This window comes from Hyperolius riggenbachi, chromosome 2, assembly GCF_040937935.1.
Source record: "Hyperolius riggenbachi isolate aHypRig1 chromosome 2, aHypRig1.pri, whole genome shotgun sequence".
Classification (NCBI taxonomy): Eukaryota; Metazoa; Chordata; class Amphibia; order Anura; family Hyperoliidae; genus Hyperolius; species Hyperolius riggenbachi.
In genome coordinates, this window is record NC_090647.1 from 151,222,090 (window position 1) to 151,236,781 (window position 14,692).

At 46.5% G+C, this 14,692-nt stretch overlaps 1 protein-coding gene and 1 long non-coding RNA gene across 2 annotated transcripts in view; one reads left to right on the forward strand and one right to left on the reverse strand.

The window, feature by feature from the left end:
- LOC137545916 (uncharacterized) overlaps window positions 1-14,289 on the reverse strand; it is a 95,903-nt gene extending 81,614 nt beyond the window's left edge. The window contains exon 1 of the long non-coding RNA XR_011026119.1: window positions 14,218-14,289. This is a non-coding gene — a long non-coding RNA (uncharacterized lncRNA). The remainder of the gene's footprint in view (window positions 1-14,217) is intronic.
- The window catches only part of DDX23 (DEAD-box helicase 23), a 37,130-nt gene continuing 36,716 nt past the window's right edge, over window positions 14,279-14,692 (forward strand). Inside the window, exon 1 of the mRNA XM_068267691.1 lies at window positions 14,279-14,410. The gene's annotated coding sequence lies outside the window, so the exon portion shown is untranslated. The remainder of the gene's footprint in view (window positions 14,411-14,692) is intronic.

The window sequence follows — 14,692 nt, forward strand, 5'->3', positions numbered from 1 at the left end:
GCTGGAGAATGATTACATTAAGGAAAATTGAATACCTACCTGCCGGTAATTTTCCTTTCCAGATGTGTCCATGGCAGCACGATATGGTTAAGTCCCGCCCACTTCACCCCATAGGACCTATAGTGTATAAATTAATTCTAAGCATCTCCTGCGAGCATCCCACCTCTCGGTGGGAGTCCCCCAAGGTTCGGTCCTTGGCCCCCTACTGTTCACCCTATACACATCCTCCATTGGCAAGGTTATCTCCTCCATGGGTTTAAACTATCATCTGTATGCAGATGACACCCAGATCTACCTCCACACCCCTGACATATCCACCACTACCATGGACAAGGTCTCCTCCTGCCTATCAGCCATCTCCTCCTGGATGTCCGCTAGGTTCCTGAAACTAAATCTAGACAAAACGGAATTTATGATCTTCCCACCCCGGCCATCCACGAACCTCCCAGATGTGCATGTCACTGTTAACCACACTACCATTCGCCCTACCTCTCAAGCCCGCTGTCTAGGTGTCACCCTGGACTCCGCACTCTCCTTCACTTCCCACATCCAAAACCTCACTAAGTCCTGCAACTTCCACCTTCGTAACATCTGTAAGATTCGCCCTTTCCTGACCTGTGCCACCACCAAACTCCTCATCCATGCCCTCATAATTTCCCGCCTTGACTACTGCAATGCCCTGCTGTCTGGTCTCCCTATGACCCGAACAGCCCCACTGCAGTCCATCATGAATGCGGCAGCCAGAATTATCCACTGCTCCCATCGCTCCACCACGGCGGATCCCCTCCTAGAATCCCTCCACTGGCTTCCTATCCAGTCCAGAATCAGATTCAAGATACTGTGTCTGACCTACAAATCTGTCCACAAAACCTGTCCAACCTACATTTCCGATCTTACTCAGAGGGACACACCTAGCCGCTCACTCCGCTCTTCCAATGAACTTCGCCTAACCGCCCCCCGAATCACCCAGTCCCATGCATGCCTCCAGGACTTCTCAAGAGCTGCTCCAACACTATGGAACTCCCTACCTCCACCCATTAGGGCAGCCCCCTCCTTCAACATCTTCAAGAAAGCCCTCAAAACTCACCTTTTCACTCTGGCCTACCACCCCTCACAAGTGCTCTAAACCTACAGCTGAACTCTGGTCCCCTACCATTTGTGTCCTTACCTCTCCCTCTAGATTGTAAGCCTTTGGGCAGGGTCCTCCTCCTTTTGTGTCCTACCTGATCTTGCACCTCCATTACTGTGCACCCATGCTATGCATCTGAGTGAACCTAACCTGCCTAATCTCCATGCTGCATCCAGTGACTGACTAAGCATTACCTTGTACTCATACTATGGTGTGTGTGATCTGGTTTTCTTGTATTCCTGTATTGTCATATTGCTGTATGTCACCCCGAAATATTGTCTGTAACCTAAATTAATGTTCAGCGCTGCGTAATATGTTGGCGCTTTATAAATACAATAAATAATAATAATAAAAATAAGCATCCCTCCTCAGTCTTGTAACTCAGAATTACCGAATCTAGGGAGGGAGCCTTGTGTTGCCATGGACACATCTGGAAAGGAAAATTACCGGCAGGTAGGTATTCAATTTCCCTTATTCCATATGTTTCCATGGCATCACGATAGGGAAATAACTAGTCAAATAAATACATAGGGAGGGATAAGTTGCAATTCAGAAGATTTAATCATATTTACACAGTATTTACAGTATTTACAGTCAACACATTAGTACCGAACTGTACAGAAGAATTTGCTGCTGGATCTACCCTGTAATGTCTCATAAAGGTGTTAAGTGAACTCCAGTTTGCTGCCTGGCATATTTTCTCTGGTGACACCTTAGTGAATGCTGCCCAGGAGGTGGCCATGCCTCTAGTTGAGTGTGCAGAGACTTGTTGAGGAGGGAATAGATTACATAATTTATAAGCCTCTTGAATAGTTTTAACTAACCAACCAATTTGCGATCGTTCTAGACGATGCTGGGAGGCCCTTCCTATATCCTGATGTTATCACAAAGAGTCTCTCAGATTTTCTAATAGATGCAGTCCTTGAAATATACTCTTTCAAGGTTGCCCCCACATCCAAAGGATGTGGTGATGCTCTATCCTCCTGCCAGAGTGTAGGAAGAGTCCAGTCCTGGTTAAAATGATACAGTGATGCCACTTTTGGAATGAAATGTTGGATCGGTCTAAGGACCACTCTGTCCGGCAAAAATGTTAAAGGCGGTTCATCAGAGCCTAGGGCTTGAGGTTCTGACACTCGTCTAGCAGACGAGATGGCCACAAGAAATACAGCTTTGTAGGATAATTGTATCAAGTTACAATCCGTTACTGGTGTAAATGGTGGTTCCTATAGAACCTCTAGTACATGGGGCAAATCCCATTTAGGGAAAATAGTCCTTCTAGGAGGTCTTTCTTTCATTACTCCTCGAAGAAACTGTATTACTGTGAGAGAACGCGTAAAAGCCGCCGCGTCTGTTGGTGAGGAGGCGGCTGTTTCCGCGTCCAATGCAGCGGTTTGCATGCGGACGCATGCGTCTGGTGGCAGGACAGAACGCGGAAGAGCCGCCGCTTGTGACAGCAGTAGGGCGGCAGATTCCGCGTCCAGCGCGGCAGTTTGTGCTGGGCAGCATGGGTCTGGTGTGGCTGGATCTGTTAGTGCACACAGGCTTAGGAACACGCGCGCACGCACTGAGAGGCAGAACTCTTATGCTAAACAGAAGAAGGTCAGCTGATCACGCTGATCAGCTGACGCCAGGGCAAGATTCTATTGGTTGATCAATTAGGGGTGGTGCTGGAGAGCACTGCTCCATATATACTTGCTGCTGGCCATTCTCAGGTTGTCTGCCGTTGCGATCACTTCGTGGAAGCACTCAGACCTTAGTCAGATCCCACAGTGTGTTTGAACCAGGAGGACCTGGGAATTCACACTGAGCCAGAAACTTTGTATTGTTATTTTGCTTATGCTCAGACTAGTTCCAGGGTGTAGAGACCACGGACCTCACACCCAGATTAGGAAACAGTATTGTCATCTGTGTTATACTCCAGACTAGTTCCAGGGTGCTGAGACCACGGATCTCGCACCCAAGATTAGGGAACTGTATTGTCATCTGTGTTATACTTCAGACTAGTTCCGGGGTGTAGAGACCAAGGACCTCACACCCAGACTAGACATTATTTGATATCTGTTATGACTTATTGCTTTCCTGACTACTCCTCTGTCATCTGATTCGGTACCTCGCATATCTGATACTCTGTTGCCAAACCCCTGCTTGCCTTGGATACCGAATCAGCCTTCTGTCTATGTACTTTATCTGACCGTGTGTTGCCGACCTGGCTTGCCCGACCTCGAGAGCTATCTCTCCCCTTAAGAGATAGTCTCTAGATCAGATTGTGACATCCAACTTCAGGTGTCACTCACCTTCTGATCCTCCCAACCTTCAGCCTGACTCCACCCCTTGGGGAGCTTCAGGCTGCTGGAAGGCTCTGTGTTCTTCCGAACAGTATTTCCTTACTGCTTATGATCACCTGCGTGCAGGTGCACTACTCAAAGTATTACTGTTACACCAAACACTCACATACCTTAGGTGTCCAGAGGTTAGCAATATATCTGTATTATCGGTGATTCTGCAGATCATCAATAATCAGGTATATATCTGCATTCTTGGTGATACTGCAGATCACCAATAATCAGATTCTCTCTGTGTGCTGACACCAATCGTTACAATTACCAAGGGGTGCATGGCCCATCTGAAATCAGTGAGTGCAGATAATGCAGAAACTTTCACTTTTAGAGAGTGATACCCTAGACAAAGTCTAGTCCTGTTTGTATAAAATGCAGTATTTACTTCACCTGTGGCTTGAAAGGGTCAACCTGTAGCTAATTTGTGAAGGATATAAATCGATGCCAGATGTTCTGATAAGAGATCTTAGTTGATGGCTTCCGGGCTTTTAGGATGGTATTAATGACTGAATCTGAGAAGCCTAGGGATTTTTCAATGTCCACACTGCCAACTCCAGCCTGCCTGGGTCGGGATGAAGAATCGGCCCCTGATGTAGAAGATTGGGGCATCATGGAAGCATCAAAGGTTGTCGTGTCTTCAATTGCCATAGCAGCGGGAACCAAGGCCTCCTCGGCCAGAAGGGGATGACTGCTATTAAGGTGACCTGTTCCTTGAATAGTTTTAGTAGTAATTGTTGAATTAGAGGAATTGGGGGAAACACATACCCCACTGTGAAATTCCATTCTGCTAATAGAGCATCTGTTGCCACTGCTTTCTTGGACTGCCACCTGGACATAAAGGCTTTGCATTTTGTGTTTCTGGATGTCGCCATCAGGTCCAACTCTGGAGTCCCCATTTGGCTGCAGATCAACTGAAATATCTCGTTGTTGAGAGACCACTCGTTGTTGTCCAGGCAGTTCCTGCTGAGAAAATCCGCCTCTGTGTTTTCCGGCCCAGGAATGTAAGTCGCTGTCAGGTTGAGAAGATGACCCTCTGCCAGTTCGAATATTGGGGCTACTTCTTGTAACAGTCTCCTGGATCTTGTTCCGCCCTGCTTGCTGACATAGGCTACTGCCGTGCGGTTGTCCATCCGTAGTAAAAACTGTTTCCCCTTCAGAAGTGCCTTGAATTTCTGTAGAACAAAGTACGCTGCCCTGATCTGTAGGATATTTGCAGGAAGAATGGCATCTTGCTACCTCCAAACGCCTTGCACCACCTTTTGAGAATGTTCTTGGAGCGGTACAAATGCCGAACAGCAGACAGCAGAATTGTAAATGAAGATTGCCTATGGCGAACCTGAGGAATCTTTGATAAAGAGTATGAATCATGCTGTGAACATAAGCGTCCTCTAGGTCTATTGATAGGGCCGTTCTTCATGATTACCTTTGTAATTGTCTGTAAGGTTTCCATCTTGTATTTTTTTAGTCTGATATGCTTGTTTAATCTCCCTAAGTCCAATTACTGGACGTAGATCTCCAGACTTCTTCTTTACAAAGAACAGGGGGGAATAAACTCCCCTGCCTCTTTCTACCTGAGGAACCTTTATGACAACATTTTTCTTTAGTAGGTCTTGAACATAGTCTATCAGGATCTGTTTCTTTTCCTGAGATGAAGGAACTCTCGTAGTTTTGAATATCTGTTGAGGTTCTGCAGTGAATTTCCATCGATGCCCATGCTGTACAGTCTGTACCACCCAGGGATCCTTGATGTTGTCCACCCAGACATCCGCAAAGGCCTGAAGCCTTCCGCCTACTGGCAATGTCTGAGTGGATTGAACATCAAAAAGACTTCTGCTGGCTCGAACCCTGGTTAGTCTTTTTCTGTTTTTTGAGTCTCTGCAGGGTCATCTGTGAGCTCTGTCAGTTACGCCTAAATCCTCCAGACGCTCTATAGCCTACAGTAGATCTATACTTGCTCTGCTGATAAGTTGGCCTCTGAGTGATGTTCAGTGTTTTGCTTCTGCGGTCCTGGGGAATCATTCCCGATTTACCCCCTGTCACTCTTCTAATGGCTGTATCCATCTCCTGCCCGAACAAGTTTTTCCCATCGTAAGGAATGTTGCACCAGTCCTGCTTGGATACCGGGTCGGCCGACCAGTGTTTAAGCCATAAGGCTCTCTTTGAAATTACTGAGTGCAACATCGCTCTGGAAGAACAATGGAGAATATCAACCGATGCTTCACCGATAAAGTCAGACATCAGTTTAAAGTCATCCAATGCTGCAATAATTACTTCCTTATCAGCGTCTGATCTCAAGGCTTCTTCGATGTTATGCGTCCAACCCTTTAAAGCCCCAGCTACCGCTGTAAGTGCAACTGCCGGTTTGCAAGCACTTTCCGAAGATATGTAGGATTTTTTAAACTCCGAATCCATCTTCCTATCCAATGCATCAGCAAATGAAACAGCGTTCTCAAAAGGTAACATCACTTGTCTGGCTAAATTCATGACAGATGCATTTACTTTGGGAGGTTCATCTAATACTTCCGTCTTCCTTTCCTCCAGCGGATACAGCTTGTTCAGTGTGTTTGCCAAAGACGGTTTTCTATCCACTTTCTTCCACTCATCCAGTATGACGTCATTAATCTTGTCTATAAGTGGAAATGTCTTAATACTCTTATTAAAGTATGCATAATAATATTTTTGCGCCTGTGCAGAAGTAATTCTTCATCTTGCCATTCCATGGCTTCTCTTTCAGAATAGATATACGGCTGGACAAGGCCAAAATCGAATCCAGTCGCTGGTTGGTCCGGGTCTGTATCAGTATTGGTCGAAAGACCAGCATGGGTCTCTGTGTCTATCTCCTGAGGATTTGCTTGAGTGGGCAAAGAAGCTATATATTGGCTCATGGACTCCTGAACTGCTTGTTTAATCATAAGGGATATATCCATTGGTTGTTCCGGTTCCCTGGCCATAGACTCAAAGCATCTTCTGCACACTAGCTTCCCTGTCATAACTTCTCTGCCGCAGGCCCAGCATTTTTCCCTTGAGCTTGAATGTAAACTTCTTCACCTAGGCGATCTGATTCTACCTTGTCTCCTTGATGAAGAGCGCCTCCTGGAGCAAAAGCGAGATCGAGAGGGAGACCTTCTCTTTGGGGATGACCTACTTCTAGGAGAGGATGTCTAAGATGGACCACCATACAGGTCAGCTTGCTCAAATCCCAACACTTGTTCCTGAATTAGGCTGTAAGGTAAAGGAACCTAATTAGTATGCACTGTTTTGCTAAAATAAAAAGAGCCACTTACTCACTGCTTTCTACCTGAGGCTATCCACCTGGTCAGTATTGGGCAATAAGGACTCCATAATAACAGCAAACCTGCTGTGAAAAAAGAATAAAAGACTCTATTAGACGCATAAAGAATCTAATAGAACATAAACGCCATTCCCAGGATAGACCGTTACCTAATAACTGGTCTCCTTGCTGCCTGCACGCTTCTGCTTGACAAACAGAGCGAAGTGGCGGCGAGACCCAGTTAAATATACCTCCCCCACTCCATCCACCAATAGGAGCATAGGGAGGAACTATCCTAGCACCTGACCGATGCCCTACCAATCGGGACGCGGTCGGCGGCGGAAGTGACGTCAGGATGACGTCACCGGAACCGGAAGAGAGCAGCTCGCTGATGGAATGCACGCCAAAGCGCCCCACAAGCATCGAGAAGAGCAGAGAGAGCTGCTGCCCAAGTTAAAAATAGGTGAGGAGTCACGCCAATACAGCGCATTGCGCAGTGTAACAAGCAGAGCCGGCCTTAGAGTACGTGGGGCCTGGGGCAAGTGTCATATGTGGGGCCTAGAGGCATAAGTGAAGGCCATGTACCGTACCACCACAGTCACGGGCTTGTCCACCTCTAAAGCAGTATGCCTTATTATTGTTTAAAAATTGTTAAAGGCCCCTAAGCCAACCAATACAGGAACAATTACAATACGTAATGTAATCAAACTGTACCTATCCCTAGCTCCCCAGCCAGCCTCTACCTATACCTAGCTCCCCATGAAACCTAGCACCAATCCCCAGCCAGTCTGGAAGCTCCAGCCTGAGCCCCCTCTAGCTCCAGCCCATGCTTGACTGACCTACATGCCCCTGGGGCCCTCAGGCTGGGGCTCTTGCACATTACCTTAATCTGACATTTGGCAAGTTTCGTGTCAGTGCAGAAATTCATTACAAAAATGCAAACGGCATAGTACAGTAAAACATGCTGAAAACGAAAACCTAAGCAATAAGGGGGGGGGGGGGGGGGGGGGAGGGGTCGGGGCTGGGGCGGTGCAAAATATAAGGTGTGTAAAACAAAATAGGAAAATCTGAGTATTTGTAAATGACACACTGCTCAGAACACAAACAGCTAGACTTTTGTAGACCTTTCCTTCACCACCACCAAAATGAGCATGGTATGGCGGGCATGACATGTGAGGCCCTCTTCATGTGCGGGGCCTGGGGCGATCAGCCCACTTGCCACCCCCAAAGGCCGCCTCTGGTAGCAAAGATATAATAGTAGGTATAGGTAGCATTGCAGACCACACCAACCTTGCACCATGGCCAGAAATGGTGATTTCTCCAGCCAGCATCATTTAGTTGCTGGAAGGGAACTTCAGCAGGAGAGGCTGAACCTGCTGGTAAGGTAGGAAGCATGAAACCTGTAGTTGATGGGATTGATGTAGTGTAATCCAACTTCTGACTTCCGTGCACCGGTCCCAGGGATGAGGTGATTGCGATGACAAAAGACTGAGGAGGGATGCTGAGGGGAATTAATTTATACACTATTGGTACTATGGGGTGAAGTGGGCGGGATTTAACCTTATCGTGCTGCCATGGAAACATATGGAAAGAGGATTTTTGAAGCCAGTGGATCATCAGGTGCCTGTCCTCTTCTGGCTAGTATTTGTGCTGTGCTTTAGGTCCCTGGTGATCTGAGCGCGCCCAGCCGGGCTGCAGCTCTCTTAAGCTGCTCCAGACCTTGTCTCAGATTTCTACACCTTTAAACCTATTTGTGCTGAAACTGGACTCAAAATACAGAGGAATTCCACCCACCACGACCAAGGCTACAACTACAACCAACCAGAACAATCGGATTACTTTGGATGGCAGAGATTTAAACTGGATTAAAATCCTCCATGAAGCTCACCTCTGCTGAACACACCAAGCCTTCTAACAGCTGACCTGAAACAAGACCTTCAACCTCTCTGGAAACTTGATTGCCTGTGATTGCCCTCACTCCACCCTGTGAGTAATCCTTTATACATTATCCAAGGCATATGCACCAAGTGACTATTTTCCACATTTATGTTATCATTTATCTTCTAAAACAAGGAACTTTACTTAAAATAAATCTATGATCCAACTCTGTGTAGGAATGAAAGGATTTTGCATAGACCCCCTTTGATCCCAGCAGGACTCCAGAAGTACAAGCTATCTGAACAAGTCTATTGTCTCTAATGTCAACATACAAATACTCATCAAAGGACCTTTTCTCTGCATGCCCTCCCAAGAATCAATTACAAATTAACACCTCTCTGGCTCTACTCTTAAAATCCTTTGGGATACTCAGGAAATGCAGAAGGGGGCGGAGAGGTAGTGGATCCAAGTATAAAAAACATATTTGCCCTCAGAAAAGCTTAATCACAGCTACACTCTGCAATGCCAGATCGATAAATAATAAGACTGCAACTATACATGACCTAATAGAGCTCTCTGATTTGACCTTTTTGACAGAGACCTGGCTTGGGAAGCATGCAGGCCCAACTCTTGAAGCAACCGTGCCGGCCAATTATTCAATCTTGCACTGTGAGAGACAAGTCGGCAAGGGTGGGGGGGTTGCCATATGCTTCAGATCCTCCTTGAACATAAGGCCCCTGCCCATAGGCCCCACTGAAACCTTTGAATGTATTGCAGCTCAACTGTCAGCAGAAGTAAACATCAACATATTGCTCATATACCGCCCCCCAAAAAATGGTCCAGCCTTTCTTAAGGAAATATCTGAACTCTTATCCTGCGTAACAGTGGAACACCCTAGATGGATCATCCTGGGAGACTTCAATGCATGGGTGGATGATCACGACTCCCAGCTAGGAAGTGAACTACTTCTCATAATGAATGAACTGGGTTTCTCTCAGGCTATCAACCTCCCCACCCATACGAAAGGGCACACCCTGGATCTTATATTTCATTCCGGACTTTTAATATCACACATGGATATAAACCCAGTGGTATGGTCAGACCACCACACCATCCACTTCTCTCTGACAGCACCAGCGATAAAACACAGAGGGAAAGAACTCATAAAATACCGTTCACTGAAAGATGTCTCACCCCAGCACGTTCAGAATATCCTCAACTTCGATGCATTAACCAATCATTGCGCAGACCCAGACTCCATGGTCCTGAATTACAACCATGCAGTGTCATCTGCCTATGACGCCCTCGCTCCAGTTCGCATCAAACGATCTACACCACTTCACCATGCACGGTGGTTTGACAGCTCACTAAAGGACCTAAAGAAAGAAGTGCGCAGACTAGAAAGGAAGTGGCGAAAATCTCAGAATTCAAAAGATAAACACACCCTTGTCTCTCACCGGGAAAGCTACCAAAATGCGATCACCAAGAAAAAATCCTCCTACCTATCACAGGAGATCGCAAAGGCCGCCAACAGACCAGCCCAACTATTCCGCACAGTTGATAGACTATGTAATCCATCCTGTCTAAAACCCACTATAACTCCCTCAAAGGAGCTATGTGAGAAATTTGCCTGCTACTTTGCTGACAAAGTATCTTCTATTCGGTCTCTCATTCAGTCCACAGCACCCAAGACTCATGCAACTAATGGAAATAGCTGCAAAAACAACCTAACACCCTGGACTGATTTCAAAAGTATTAGTGAGGAAGAGATCTCAGACACCCTCTGTCGTCTCCACCAGACAACCTGCGACCTGGACCCTGGACCAACTAAACATATGCTGAAATGCCCTGACCTGCTTGGTCCAGCATTTCACAAAATAGTAAATTGCTCTCTGCAAGCAGGGAGGTTTCCTACCTCTCTAAAAGAAGGAATCATCAAGCCCCTTCTCAAAAAACCTTCCATGGATCCAGATGCTATGAGCAGCTACAGACCTGTCTCCAACCTCCCCTTCTTAGGTAAAGTTATTGAAAAGGCTGTCTATCTGCAACTTGAAACCAGGCTGTCAGTAAACAACATCCTGGACCCTCTACAATCTGGCTTTAAGAAACACCACAGCTGTGAAACAGCCCTCATCCAAGTCTGCAACGATCTGCTCATGGCAAGGGACAGAGGGGAATGCTCCATCCTAATCCTGTTGGATCTCTCAGCTGCTTTTGATACAGTTGACCATGAAATCCTGCTTAACAGACTGCAGGAGTACTGTGGCATCAGTGGATCAGTCCTCCAGTGGTTCAGATCATTCCTGACTGACAGAACACAGAGAGTATCCCTAGGACCTATAATGTCCAAACCTGCACCTCTACAATTCGGAGTGCCACAAGGATCAATCCTATCCCCTCTGCTGTTTGCAATCTACATGTTGCCACTCGGTACACTTATCCAACGACATGGCCTGACGTACCACTGCTACGCCGATGACACACAGCTATACCTGTCCTTCAAACCTGGTGGAACAGACCCTACCCCAAAAATAAACTCTTGCTTAGCTGAGCTTCAGGCATGGATGAATGATAACTGGTTGAAACTGAATGCTGACAAAACTGAGGTCCTGTTTGTCCAAAGCCAGTGCTCGCCATCAAAACAGCTCTATCCTAAAGCAACACCAATCAGGATTGGGAATTCAGACATAAACAGCTCCAACCTTGTGCGCAGCCTTGGCGTACTAATCGATGGGGAATTGAGTTTCAGAAACCAAATTTCATCTGTAGTTAAATCTTCCTTCTTTCATCTGAAGAACATTGCAAAGATTAAACATCTGATTCCCCCAGAGGATCTTCAAACCCTAGTCCACGCCTTCATCACATCACGGCTGGACTACTGCAATGCCCTTTATGCTGGCCTCCCCAAAAAAGACTTGCGTCGCCTGCAATTAGTGCAGAATGCTGCTGCCAGATTGCTAACAAACCAGCCTCGCCACTGTCACATTACACGGATCCTTCGCTCACTGCACTGGCTACCAGTAGAATGGAGAATACTCTTCAAGATTGGACTGCTGACATTCAAATCCCTGCACAATCTGGGCCCTGGATACATGAAGGACTTGCTGAAGCTGCACCACACCTCTCACAACCTCAGATCAGCAAGTTCTATAAACTTGGTCACTCCCAGAGTGCACCTCAAAAAATCTGGAGACAGAGCCTTCTGTCATGCTGCCCCTACTCTTTGGAACTCCCTACCACACCCAGTAAAGACAGCACCATCCCTGGAGCTATTCAAATCCAGACTGAAAAGCCACCTGTTTAGCCTGGCATTTCCAGATTTATAAAATTCTTCCCCTGTACCACGATGGTCGGAGCCATGCTTATGCGCTTTGAGTCCCACGGGAGAAAAGCGCTTTACAAATGTTATTTGTTGTTGTTGTTGTTGTTGGTACACCAAAGCACCCCTTGGTTGTATTAAGGTGGCCATACACTGGTCGATTTGCCATCAGATTCGACCAACAGATAGATCCCTCTCTGATCGAATCTGATCAGAGAGGGATCGTATGGCCACTTTTACTGCAAACAGATTGTGAATCGATTTCAGCCTGAAACCGATCACAATCTGTTGAGCTACCGCCCCCTGCATACATTACCTGTTCCGGCCGGCGCGAGTCCCCTGGTCCCCGCTGTGTTCTTCTCCACTCCGGGCTCCAGACCGTTCCTGCAGCTACTGAACTTCCTGTCCAGGGGAAGTTTAAACAGTAGAGGGCGCTCTACTGTTTAAACTTCCTGCCGGGACAGGAAGTTCTGTGTAGCTGCAGGAACAGTCTGGAGCCTGGAGTGGAGAAGAACACAGCGGGGACCAGGGGACTCGCGCCGGCCGGAACAGGTAATGTATACCGCTGTATTGCGTCGGTCATCGGGCATTCGAACGCCGCTATCGATGCACTCCTGACCCGCCGGCGATCGAGAAAAATCTTCCGCACGGAAATCGATCGTTCTGTCAGCGGTGTGCGCGGCGATTTCACAGCCGATTCGATCACTGTGATCGAAACGGCCGTATATCGGCAGGAAAATCGTTAGGTGTATGGGCCCCTTTAGATGACTGCCGCTGTAGAGGAACAGTCATTTGTCATTTTCTGATTAGACTCCATGGGTTAGGGGTATCAAGGCTTAATTTTCTCAGGCTTTTACCCACGTGTCTTGGCCATTACCCCGAATAGACGCCACATGAACATTCCTACTCTCTTGAGACACAAGTGAGACCATCCAAGTAAAGCAGGCAAGTCATTCCTGTCATTATTCTGCCTCATATAGAAAAACAAATCTGTGAAGTTGGCACATCAGCAGAACCACAGGAAGAACTGCAACTCAATTGTCACTAAGATCGTTATTTACTTTGGGATCAGCAAAGTGGCTACAGATTGTGATTTCTTTCTGGGATCATCACCAGCTGTGGTACTGAAGTCAAGGTGACTGTGGTTGACTGGTCGTTAGTTCAGTCTCAGAGAACCATGGGCTTGATTCATCAAGCTGTGCTGCTAAAGCAGCGCAGCTTAATGTTGTGTAGTGTGCGCTATGCACGCCTTACATAGCAGCGCTTGCTGCCATGTAAGGAGCGTGCCGTCCTTAGCATAGGTAACAGTATAATCTCCATATAACTGCTACAGCATACCCTGCATTTTGTCTGACTGGATTGCGCTGATGCACTGCATCTGGCGTTCAATGAATTAGGACTGTTTTCCACTGCTGCGATTCAACTGCATTTCTCACATTTTCAAAGAGGAACACTTACACCATGCCCTAATCACACATGCTGTAAAGATTTCATAAGAAAAATGTTATTTTTTAATTCAAACCACGCTGGTCCATTCTATACTGGTTCCTTTTCCTCCATATTAACATTTTAAAATAAGAAATAGATCAATTTAAAGGATGAGAATAAAGTTTAGTCAATTAAACATATCCAGAAAGAGGGACAAATGAGGAAGAAAGAGGGTCTGAAGGACAGGGTTCCCAAAGAGAGACTGTCCCTCCAAAAGAAGGTCAGTAGGGAGCTATGGTGATTGTGCCACATTTCCACCGCAATCTCGTGGGTCAACGGGACAATTGTAGTGCAATTGCGATGGGAGAAAAAAAAGTGGGCAAATATTTTAAATTACCAAATCGTGGGAAAATCGCATAGTGGCGCAATTCCTATGCATTTTTCCTGCGCTCCTGTACTTTGTATAGGAGGCCAGTTGCACACAAAAAAATGAACAGGCATGGCAATTACAATTGGGGAAAATCGCCAACTAATGGAAACATGTAATTTCCAGTGTATTTCAAAATGTACCTAGCATTTTGCAATCTTATCATGGTCAGATCACAAAATGCCCTCAGTGGAAAAATAGCCTCTGGGTGTCAGAAGCTCAGAAATAAAACAGATGTAACACTTCCACTCTATAAAATATTTGATTTTCATTGTTCCTTGTATCCCTGTTGGAGAGAGCTCAGAGTTGGGGGGAAAAACAAACAACTTTCACTACAGCAATGAAAGCACATCACCCACCGTGTTACATTACAATACATAGCTGATACATGTAGACTCCACTAGGTACCGCTGAGGGCGCTGAACTTACAATAGGAGTCTACAAGTGCGAACCGCAGGCTGGGATTTTGAGTTTTCTTCCTGAAACGTGAGCGAACTTACGTTGTTACGTTTAGATGAACGTCAGCAAGATGGCGCCGTAGAGAGAGCGAAACATCAACGACACATAAACATAGGATACACTTTTTGTGTAATAAGGAAGCAAACAAACAGCCGGAGCTGAGGTGAGACGCGGTGCCGCCTGCGGAATGTCCAGCTCTCAGTGAATGCATTGTGGGCTCTGTACAGAGACTGCCTGATACATTGGCGAGACAGGAAGCCAGACACTCGCCAAGGCAGGGGTGGGCGAATTACTATAGAATGTAGCAGCATGTCTGCATAAGCCAGAAGAAAACCCACAAGGGCGCTAGTCTAGTTTAGGGTAGACAGCAGGAAACCTCATAGGGAAAGCCTACAAAGGTGATTGGGTGGACGGCACCCTCTCGGACTGCTAGTTTTCAGATAGG